Source organism: Muscardinus avellanarius (assembly GCF_963383645.1).
Source record: "Muscardinus avellanarius genome assembly, chromosome: 14".
Lineage (NCBI taxonomy): Eukaryota > Metazoa > Chordata > Mammalia > Rodentia > Gliridae > Muscardinus > Muscardinus avellanarius.
This window is the reverse complement of record NC_137800.1, coordinates 41,645,370-41,656,425: the sequence shown is the minus strand read 5'-3', so window position 1 is coordinate 41,656,425 and position 11,056 is coordinate 41,645,370. Positions and strand designations below refer to the sequence as shown.

Sequence of the window (11,056 nt, the reverse complement as noted above, 5' to 3'; positions counted from 1 at the left end):
AGTCCTCAGCCTATTAGATATAGGATACTCAACCTCTATTTATCCTAAGGGGGGAGCAGGAAAAATAAACTGTTCTCTTCCTTTGAATAGTATTGTTATTCTTGAAGCAAATCATCTTAATTTAGCTTTAGGTTTTTTTTGTTTGTTTGTTTGTTTTTGGTGGTATTGGGGTTCCTGGAAGCCCTTCTACCTCCGGGCTACACTCCCAGACCTATTTTATATATTCTTTTAATTGGAAAAAGGGTCTCTTAAGCCAGCGCTGCTGGCTTCGAACCTGTGTGATCCTCCTGTCTCCGCCTCCCAAGCGCAGGGATTACAAGCATGCGCCACCACACCCGGCTAGCTTTAGGTTTTTATATTCCATAAGACTTCTACCTTCCTCTTTAATAGGCACACCTCACCTCTTCTTAAAAAAAAAAAAAGTCTAACTAATTTACTTACTTTTTTTCAGGTGGACTTTAGAATTGTTTTATAGTAACTCCTCTAAATGCAGTTTTTATTCAAGTCACTATAAAATTATAAATTCATTTGGAAAGAATTCATACATGTTTTAGTTAGAGTTCTCCAAAGAAACAGACATATAGGCACAGGTAAAAACTTTCTCAACAACATCCCCAAAGGCTCAAGAAATTAAAACAAAGATTAAAGCATGGGATTAATGCTTCTGTATAGCAAAGGAAACTATCAAGAACCTCAAGAGTGAGCCAACAGAATAGGAGAAGATCTTCAATAGCTATTCTTTTGATAGAGAACTAATATCTAGAATATACAAAGAACTCAGGAAACTCACCACCAAAAAAAAATAATAACAATAAAAAATGGGCAATGAATTTAATAGATAATTCACAAAAAAATTCAAATGGCCAATAAATGTACGAAAAAATATTCAACATCATTAACAATCAGAAAGATGCAAATAAAAGCTATTCTGAGATTTTCACCAAACTCCAATTAGAATGGCAATCAGTAAAAACACAACAGCCAAACCGGGCGTGGTGGCGCACGCTTGTAATCCCCGCGCTTGGGAGGCAGAGACAGGAGGATCGCGCAGGTTCGAAGCCAGCCGTGCGCGCTGGCTTAGGAGACCCTGTTTCCAAATAAAAATGTAAAAATAGGTCTGGGAGTGTAGCCCGGAGGTAGAAGGGCTTCCAGGAACCCCAGTACCACAAAAAAAAAAAAGAAAGAAAGAAAAAAGAAAAACACAACAGCCAAGCGTGGTGATGTATGCTTGTAATCTCAGTATTTCAGAGGCTGAGACAGGAGGATCGTGCAGGTTTGAAGCCAGCCTCAGCTACTTCAGCTCTCAGCAGCTTAGTAAGACCCTGTTTCCAAATAAAATATAAAATAGGTATAGGAGTGTAGTCTGGAAGTAGAAAGTCTCTGGTTACCACACAAACACACACGCGCGCGCACACACACACACAAAAAAACACAAACCACCAAATGCTGGCGAGGGTATATGGAGAAATGGGAACTCTAATACAGAGTTAGTGGTATTGCAAATTAGTGCAAGAACTTTAGAAAACTGTGGAGGATCCTCAGAAGAATGGGAATGAACCTACCATATATCCTGCAAATTTAAATTCTCCTGTCTCAGCCTCAGCCCCCCCCCCCCCCCGGCCAGTGAGAATCGAACCCAGTAGTGCCCTATCACTAATTACACCCCTAACCTTTTTCATTTTGAAATAGTATCTCGCATGTAACTGCACTGGCCTCAAACCTGCAATTCTCCTGTGTCAGCCTCCTAAATAGAAATTCTTAGTAATGTTATCTTTGAAATTGTGTTTTAGCCGGGTGTGGTGGCGCACGCTTGTAATCCCAGAGCTTGGGAGGCTGAGACAGGAGGATCGCACAGGTTGGAAGCCAGCCTCAGCTACTTAGTGAGGCTCTCAGCAACGTAGTGAGACCCTGTTTCCAAATACAGTATAAAAATAGGTCTGAGAGTATAGCCCAGAGGTAGAAAAGCCTCTGGGTTCCAACCCCAGTACCACAAAAAGAAAAAAAATAAATTGTGTTCTGTATGTGAAGTTGGTGGGACAATGGAGCTTGTGGGAGGCCTATATCCTCTGCTCACAGGGGCTCTCTCTTACTCACTTCACAACCCTTGGGATAGGTCTTAACCACCCTCTGCATTGCCTAGACTCAACCTACCCACCCTTGCCCAGCTACTGCTGCTGCTCTACACCCATGGTAGTGGTTGCAGGAGGCTATGGGAAGGAGTAGAGTGGGCACCCACTCCCCACACAGTCACGGGAGGACCATGAAGTCCTGCCTGAGGCTGGCAGTGTCCCAGAGCATCAGTGGGTAGCCAACTGAGACTACAACTCAGTAGAGAAGAGCCTTTGCCTTGCCCCTAATCAAATACTTAGAACGTTGTAGGCTGAAGGTTGCAACACCCTTGGGGATTCTTGCCTTTAGCCTGGGGCTGTGGGAAAGAGACATGTCAGACTTGACCTCCTCAAGGTATTCCCCAGCTTGGTACATCAGCCCGACCGCTGGCAGGAGAGGTCACCTGACAGCAGTCAGGCCTGAGCAAATGCATGTGATCCTGTGTCATGGGACAGGGTTCCCGGGCACCTGTGAGCCTCTGTATGTGCCTGGCACTATCACTTGGCTTGTTCCATGCTAAGGGAATTCTAATCCTTCTCCCAGATTTCCTCAGTCTGGCTGCCAGGAAATAGGAATTATGCAATTTCATTGATTCCATATAGGAATGAAATGTTCTGATACTTTTGCCTTTGAAACTGTAATTGCATAATATAATGCTAAACAGTAAAAGTCATACTAATAGTTTAAATAAGTTTTTACTTAGAATAACAAAATAGCAAACAAAACGTTATGACAAGTTGAGAGACACCACATAAGAATGAGGAAGGCTTCATATTTTAATACTGTATACCATACTTTTTCCTGCCTTTTTGAACAAATGACCCTGTATTTTCATTTTGCACTGGGCTCTGGAATTAATATAATGAGTTTGTTCCTGAGATATGGAAATCTGGGCCAGTGTGCAAGTATATCTGAGCTTGGAAGAGTACAGAATGGTCAGAAACAGGTGAAGAAAAAAGTAATATTTTATACTATTTGGAAATAAATAAGAATTTTCACAAAAGTAAACTCCATCAGGATATAAATTTATAACATATAAATAATAGCAAGATGTTATAACTTTGTTTTGCATGTGGCAGAAGCTATTTAAGAAAAAGGCAGGTTTAAACACTTTTTTTTCCCTTGGTACCAGGGATGGAACCCAAGGGCATTCTACCTCTGAGCTACACCACCAGCTCGATTTTATTTTTAGTCTGAATAAGATCTTGGTAGGCTGATGAGAGACTCAATACTTGCTTAGGCTGTCCTTCAACCTGTGATCGTCCTGTCTCAGCCTCACAAGTACTGGGATTACAGGCCCGCGCCACCATGCCCAGCTAAAAATGTGATTTCAAGAACAGAGGAAGCTGGGAGTGATGGCATCAGCTTGTAATTCCAGTACTTGACAGGCTTAGACAAGAGGATCACAGGTTCAAGGCTAGCCTCAGCAACTTAGCAAGACCCTACTTCAAAATGAAAAATAAAAAGAACTAGAGATGTAGCTCTGAGGTGGAATGTACCTAGGTTCAAACCCAAGTACCCCCAACACACACACAGAGAATATCCTTCAATTATTACGGCTGAACTTTGGGCTCTGGGTACATAACCATACTAGATCTGCTAGTCTTGAAACAAGTGAGGAAGAAAATCTCCAAAGACAGCTGCTAAGAAAAAAATCCATATGACTACAATGCACCAGTAAAATAATAATATTATTAATAATAAGAATAAATTAAGCTGGGCATGGTGGCGCATGCTTGTAATCTCCACGCTTGGGAGGCAGAGACAGGAGGATCGCGCAGGTTCAAAGCCAGCCGTGCTGGCTTAAGAGACCCTGTTTCCAAATAAAAAAATATAAAAATAGGTCTGGGAGTGTAACCTGGAGGTAGAAGGGTTTCCAGGAACCCCAGTACCACCAAAATAATTAATAATAATAATAATAATAATAATAGAGCAGTTGAGATAAATCTGAGCAAGTAAACAGGGTTGCATTTTTTTCCCCTGGTACTGGGGATGGAACCCAGGGGCAGTCGACCTCCGAGCTACACCCCCTGCCTTATATTTTATTCTTTATTTTGAAACTGGGTCTCAATGTGTTACAGAGGGCCTCACTAAGTAGCTGAGGCTGTCCGTGAACCACGATCCTCCAGTCTCAGCCTCCTGAATGCTGGAGTTACAAGCATGCACCACCATGCCCGGCTCAAGGTTGCATTTTTAAAGGGACCTAAGCATCGAGCTTTGCAGCAATTGTGTCTTTATAAAATATGTTTGTTTAAGTTGTAAAATCTTACACCGAATTTGATAATTGTGTAAGCGTTGCACAAAACCCTTTATAATATAATATGCAAATATAAATGTCATATTCTCTCATTAAAAAAGAAAAAATGCATAAAATATCCAGTAATGATGTGAATTTTGTTCTTGATTCATCCAGTGCTGGGAAGAAGACTGGTCACCTCACTTTTCATTAATAAATATATACATCATCATCTTCAAACATGGGAGAATGAGAAACAGCTGTCAAAGTCACTAAAATGGTTCTCATGTCCTGCCCTTCATAGACAATGTATTGTCAGAGAGGCATTTTCGTTCAAAATGAATATGTAGTTCATTAGCATTTTTCCAAAGCAAATTGTCTGAGGTCCTCTGTACTTGATTTCGCAGTATCAATTTATCATGAAGGTGATTTGTGAAATATTTTTCAATTAGGTTTCTGTGGTATTGTTTTAAATTGACTTTGTTTCAACCTTTCCACTAATGAATGAGTGTGTCATTCAGACAAGTGTAGCCTTCTATAATTATAAAGTTAAGTAATCCTGGGATACAAATGAATAAATGGGCAGGACTAAAAGCATAATCCAAAGTCATAACTTATTTTAAAGAGAATAAATTAGACAACATGCAAAACCTGGTGAACTACATTTAGTGCATCCATTGCAAAGAACCTGGTTGTTAGGCATGGGCTTAACAAGTGCAACTCTTGTCTCTCTCGCTGCCCACCCTGTCCTTAAGCAAGGCTCTCACATTACACATCCGAGCATTTTCACGTGTAAGATAATGCTAGCGGTTATGTCCACGGGTGGTTGTGATAGATCAATGGCAAGTCCTGTAAAGCAGTAAGCTTAGCATATAGTAACACCTAATGTTATTGTTGCCCCTGAAATAATAATACTGTTCATAGAGAATCAACTTATTTGTAACCAATGTTAACTTGACTTTGAAAATTATAGCAAAGGCAACAATTTATGAACTATTGAAAATCTAAAGTAGTGCTCATTACTGAAGTAGAATAGACACAGTGAAAAGAAAATGTTTTTAACAGTTTTTCAGTAAATGCTTTTAACAGTTTTTTAATAAATGCTGCCAAGTGATTTAAACCCATCCTATTACATACTCCCTGTAAGCCGCCATACTATTCCATGAGGGGGAAGAATATATTTTAATTATTGTTACCACTTTCTTTTATTGAAGTCTGCCGGCTTTCAGGGATCTACTTAGGTTTATTGAGTATTTTATACTGTGCATGTGAAATATGCAGTTCATGTGCCTGGGACTATTTCTGTTTCCTTGTTTCTAAATACAGAAATGAAGAATGCTTATGGCAAAAAGAAGGAGGAGGATAAAGCTTCCTTCCTGTCAGCTCCTTCTGTGGACATCTCAAGGATTCCAAATTATACATTCATATAATTTGCATTTTACCACACTTACTTTAAAACAAAACTGAAGCAAAAAACTAAAATGCATCCCATTTTATAGAATAAAATTACTTCCATTTCTCAAAGCTATATTTTAAAATAAAATTTGATCATTGGAAACATGTGTTATATGTATGTGTATATATATACATATATATATGTATATATATTTTTTAACTCAACTTCAGACCTCCAGTTGCTTAATACTGTCACACAATATCCTTTTTGAAATGTAAGATTTTCTTCTTTTAAGAAGTGGGAATAGGATGTGAGGGCGATCTGGCTGCGACATCTGTCACCCCATTGATCTCCAGGGTTGATTCGGCTGATCTGGCTGCTAGGTGGGTGTCCCCTTCCTCCCTCACCGCTCCATGTGCGTCCCTCCCGAAGCTGCGTGCTCTGTCGAAGAGGACGACCTTCCCCGAACAGAGGAGGACCGGTCTATGGTCAGGGTATACGAGTAGCTGCGCTCCCCTGCTAGGACCTCCAAACAAGCTCTCAAGGTCCATTTGTAGGAGAACATAGGGTAGTCAAGCTTCCAAGACTCCAGACACATCCAAATGAGGCGCTGCACGTGGCAGTCTGCCTTTCAAAAAAAAAAAAAAAAAAAGAAGTGGGAATAAAGCATGATTCTTTTGAACAGCATTTTCAATCCTAGGCTTAACACAGTACCTAGCATTTGGCATTTAACCAATAAATATCTGTTGAAAGAATAAGTAGATAAAAGTATGAATGAATGAATGAATGAATGAATGAATGAGAAAAGTAAGGCAAATCAAGCCTGAAAGGCAAATACAGTCTTTCCTTGGCCTTTAAACCTCCTATCACAGCTCCTGAACTATGTCTGCAAAGCTAATAAATGCAGTTATTCATATATTTCAAAATTTCCTAATAAAACATATCCAAAGGGCATTTTATGAACAACTATGGTGTTCCAGTCTTAAATGAATTTTTCCCCTGACAATAATGAGAGTAACTAACATATTCATCGTATATATTATGCATATAAAATGTTAAGTGCATATATAAGTCTGTATATATAAACTGTTTGATGCAATATGTGTGTATATGCCAGAAACTATGCTAAGCATTTTATGTGTATACTGTTATTAATATCTTCAACAATCCTTTGCATGAGTAAGTTAGACAATATTATAGTCCCCAGCTTATCTTTGAGACTTAACAAAGTTACGTAATTCACCTAAAGTTACATCGTGGTAAGTATAAGACCAGTATTCAGACCCAGGTTTGTCTAAGTCTTGAACCAGGCTCTTAACCTCTTGTGATAAATTGTGAACTATGAGGCAAGAATGCTACAAAGCAAACGGGTACCTTCTAAGTCCTGGAAGAGGGCACGTGAGAAGCTGTGTTTTGGTGGGAAATTTAGGTTTCTAAGCAAATGCTCCGGGGTTGAAACAGACTGGGCAGGGGACCTGGGGGAAAGAGTATTAAGACAGACAACTGGGCTGGGAGGAGGCCAAGGGACCAGCCTATCTAAGAGCTTCTAATTTATCATCCAAATGAAGTCACTCTTGAAAGTGCCTCTTATCACATCAACACCACAATCTAGAACTAAAGCAAACTAGGGTGTGGTCACCTTTCTCACGTCTGTCGCTCTGTTTTGTTGCTTGGTACTGAGGATTGAACCCAGGGATGCTCTCACTGAGCTGTGCCCCCAGCCTTTTGTATTTTTCAGTTTTGAAGCAAGGTCTCGCTAAGTCGAGTGCGCCACCACACCCGGCTCCCTGTGTACCTCCCTTGCCAACAAACCCTGCTCCCTTTTTCCCTCCCTTATTTCCCCCTTGTTTTCCTCCCCTCTTTATCTCTCTTTATCTCTCTCTGGTTCTCACTGGCTCTTTCCATGTGCCTTAAGTGGCAACAATTTGTTGGATTAATTGGAATTGGGATTTTCACTAAATGTCTCATATTTAAACCTAGTTACAAATACTACAAAACAATAGTTCCTTTGCCACTATACTATCTATTGCTGCATAACAACCCGAAAAAAACAAACACTTATGATCTCACACAATTTCCAAGTGAGAGACAGCTGAGCTGGGTGAGTCTTGGAGCGGTCACGGTCAGCTAGCCCGCGAGGACTGCTGTCACCCCAGGGATGACCTGCAGGAGGACTGACTTCCACGAGTGCTTACTCATGGAGCTTTTTTTTTTTTTTTTTTTGCAGTACTGGAAATTGAACCCAAGAGCATTCTACCTCCAATCTACACCCTAGCCCTATTTTTTACTGTTTATTATTTATTTATTTATTTATTTATTTATTTATTTTGGTGGTACTGGAGTTCCTGGAAACCCTCTACCTCCGGGCTACACTCTCAGACCTATTTTTATACTTTTTTTTTTTTTTTAATTTGGAAACAGGGTCTCTTAAGCCAGGGAGGTTGGTTTCGAACCTGCAGCGATCCTCCTGTCTCTGCCTCCCAAGTGCGGGTATTACAAGCGTAGACCACCACGCCTGGCTTATTGTTTATTTTGAAACAGGGCCTACTGAGTAGCTGAGGCTAGCTGTGAAGCTGTGATCCTCCTGTCTCAGCCTCGCAAGTACTGAGATTACAAATGTGTGCCACCACGCCCAGCTTAATAGGGGAATATTTTAATGAATTGCAGGACTGATACAGAGCACAGTAGTGTTCAAATATTTAAAATTACTCTGAATGCTATAAAATAACATCAAAAATGTGAGAAAATATTTATTAGAACATCAAATTATATTTACGCCATCATTTCAACTCTGAAAAATGCACACAAAGGACTAGGTGGGAACAAGAGAAAATAACAATGGTTGTGCTAATCTTGAAATCACAGGTTTTCGTCTTCCTCTGTTTCCAAATTTTCTTTTATATATTGCTGTTATGTATTGTTCTACTACATATAATTGTGTTATGGGTCTTTAAAAGAGATAATTAAAGATACGACTGATTTCTAAATAAGAATTCAGTAGGCATTATGGTCTTTTTTCTTTGTAGCAAAAAATAGAATACCCTCATATTTACAGATAAGTTAGGGATGTTAGTAATAAAAAAGGCAGAGAAAGGAACACGATGGTGGAACAGGACTCTTCCCCGAATCACGCCTTGTCCCCCAACAGAAACATCAATTTTAACAACTATGGGCCTGGGGAAACAACTATAAGAGCAAAGGAAACCAAGCAAGAGGCCTCGGCTCCTGCGGAGCTGCGGTTCTGAAGCCCACCGCAGGGGGCGTCGGAGGAGCTCCTTTGAATCCCAGAGCCTCAACCCAGCTGCTGCTTGACACTGGAAGGCTCCTGCCCTCCCAGGTTTCCCCCCCCCTCATCCGAAAAAGTCAACTCAGAAGAGATTAGATCGCACATAGCTGATTGGCTACTGTATCGAAGAGGCATATATTGAATTAGCAGGGAGTGTTAATAAACGCTTTGTAGGGCAAGCTCACAGATCCATTCAGGGTCCTGGTGCTTGGTCTCTCCTGTCTGCTTCTCCTTTCCCCCTGGAAACAGAGCTCTGGGAAGGGGAATTTCCCTCCTGGCCCCATTCCTCTCCTAATTCTTGGGAATATCCTGCAGATTGATGCTAAGGACCTCAGCAAGTCCTCAACCAAGTTCTCAAAAGTCTGTGGCCCTGTGTTCACTCTGTATTTGGGCATGAAGCCATCAGGGTTCCTTCCATGAAGGAAGCCCTGGTTGACCTAGGAGATGAACTTTCTGAGTCATTTTACCTTGGTCTGAAAAAATTAATAAGGGCCTTGGAATCCTCTTCAGCAATGGAGATAAATGGGAGGCGATCCGGCGCTCCTCCCTCATGACCCAACGGAATTCCAGGATGGGGAAGAGGAGCTTAGGGACCGCGTTCAAGAGGAAACCTGTTGCCTGGTAGAGGAGCTGAGGAAAACCAATGGCACACCCTGTGATCCTTCATCCTGGGCTGTGCTTCCTGAAATGTAATCTGCTCCATTATTTTCCAGGAACATTTTGATGATCAAGATCAGAATTTTCTTAACTTGATGGAAAAGTTTAATGAAAACCTCACACTTATTAGCTCCACATAGATTCGGGTTTGCAATGCTTTCTCTGCTCTTATGTATTATCTTTCAGGGAGCCATAATAATTAATAAAAATATTTCTTATGTATAAAGTTATGTTTTGGAGAAGCTCAAAGAAGACCAAGAATCTCTGGATATCAACAATCCTCAGGACTTGATTGTTTCCTGATCAGAATGGAACAGGAAAAGCACAATAAACAGTCTGATTTTACTATTGAAAACTTGATAATCACTTTGTCTGACATGTTCGCGGTAGGAACAGAGACAAGAAGGAACTGAGATAGGGACTTCTGCTCCTGCTGAAACATATGGAGACCACAGCCAAAGTCTAGGAAGAGACTGAACGTGTGGTTGGCAGACACTGGAGCCCCTGCATGCAGGACAGGAGCCGCATGCCCTACACAGATGCTGTGTTAACAACTATGGGCCTGGAGAAACAACTATAAGAGCAAAGGAAACCAAGCAAGAGGCCACGGCCTCTGCAGAGCTGCGGTTCTGAAGCCCACCGCAGGGCTTCAGAGATGCATAAACCTTATCCCTAACAACCTGCCCCATTCAGGGACCCATGAACTCAAATTCAGGAACTACCTCATTATCAAGGGCACAACCATAATACCACCCTTGACTTCTGTGCTGCATGATGACAAAGAATTCCTCAACCGAGAGACGTTTGACCCGGGCCATTTTTTGTATGAGTGGCAATTTTAAGAAAAATGACTACTTTACGCCTTTCTTGGTAAAAAAAAAAAAAAAAAGTGAATATGTGCAGGAGAGGGCCTGCCACTCACAGAGCTGTTTTTGTTCCTGACCAGCATTTTACAGAATTTTAACTTGAAACCTGTGGTTGCCCTAAAGGACATTGACGCCACCCCAGTGGCCACTATGTTTGGCCCTGTGCCACCATCGCACTAGCTCTGTATTGTTTCTGTCTGTGGAAGAGCAGACTGGCTCTGAGCTCACCTGCCACTTCTCCACAGGGCATTTTCCACCTTTCCCCCAGCACGCCTCCCTTCTCTCAACTCTTCTCAAGTCTTCCCATTCTCTCATGATCCTTTGTTAAGGAGAGTATCATCACTGCGCCAGCATATCTGCTATTCCTTATAACACTTATATCCGCCACCACAGTACCACTTCTTATCTAATGCTGAGTTACTAATATGTTAGCATTGTAAAACAGCAAAATGATCAGTATATGACAATTCAGAGTTATTTATGGCTTTGAATGTTCTGAATAAAAA

At 41.1% G+C, this 11,056-nt stretch overlaps 1 pseudogene across 1 annotated transcript; it reads left to right on the top strand.

Moving 5' to 3' along the window:
• The first annotated feature begins 5,157 nt into the window (after positions 1-5,157).
• Positions 5,158-10,730, top strand: LOC308273141 (cytochrome P450 2C18-like; annotated as a pseudogene). Its single transcript has 3 exons — positions 5,158-5,196; positions 9,202-10,228; positions 10,320-10,730. The product of its transcript is annotated as a cytochrome P450 2C18-like (transcript).
• The last annotated feature ends 326 nt before the right edge of the window (positions 10,731-11,056 follow it).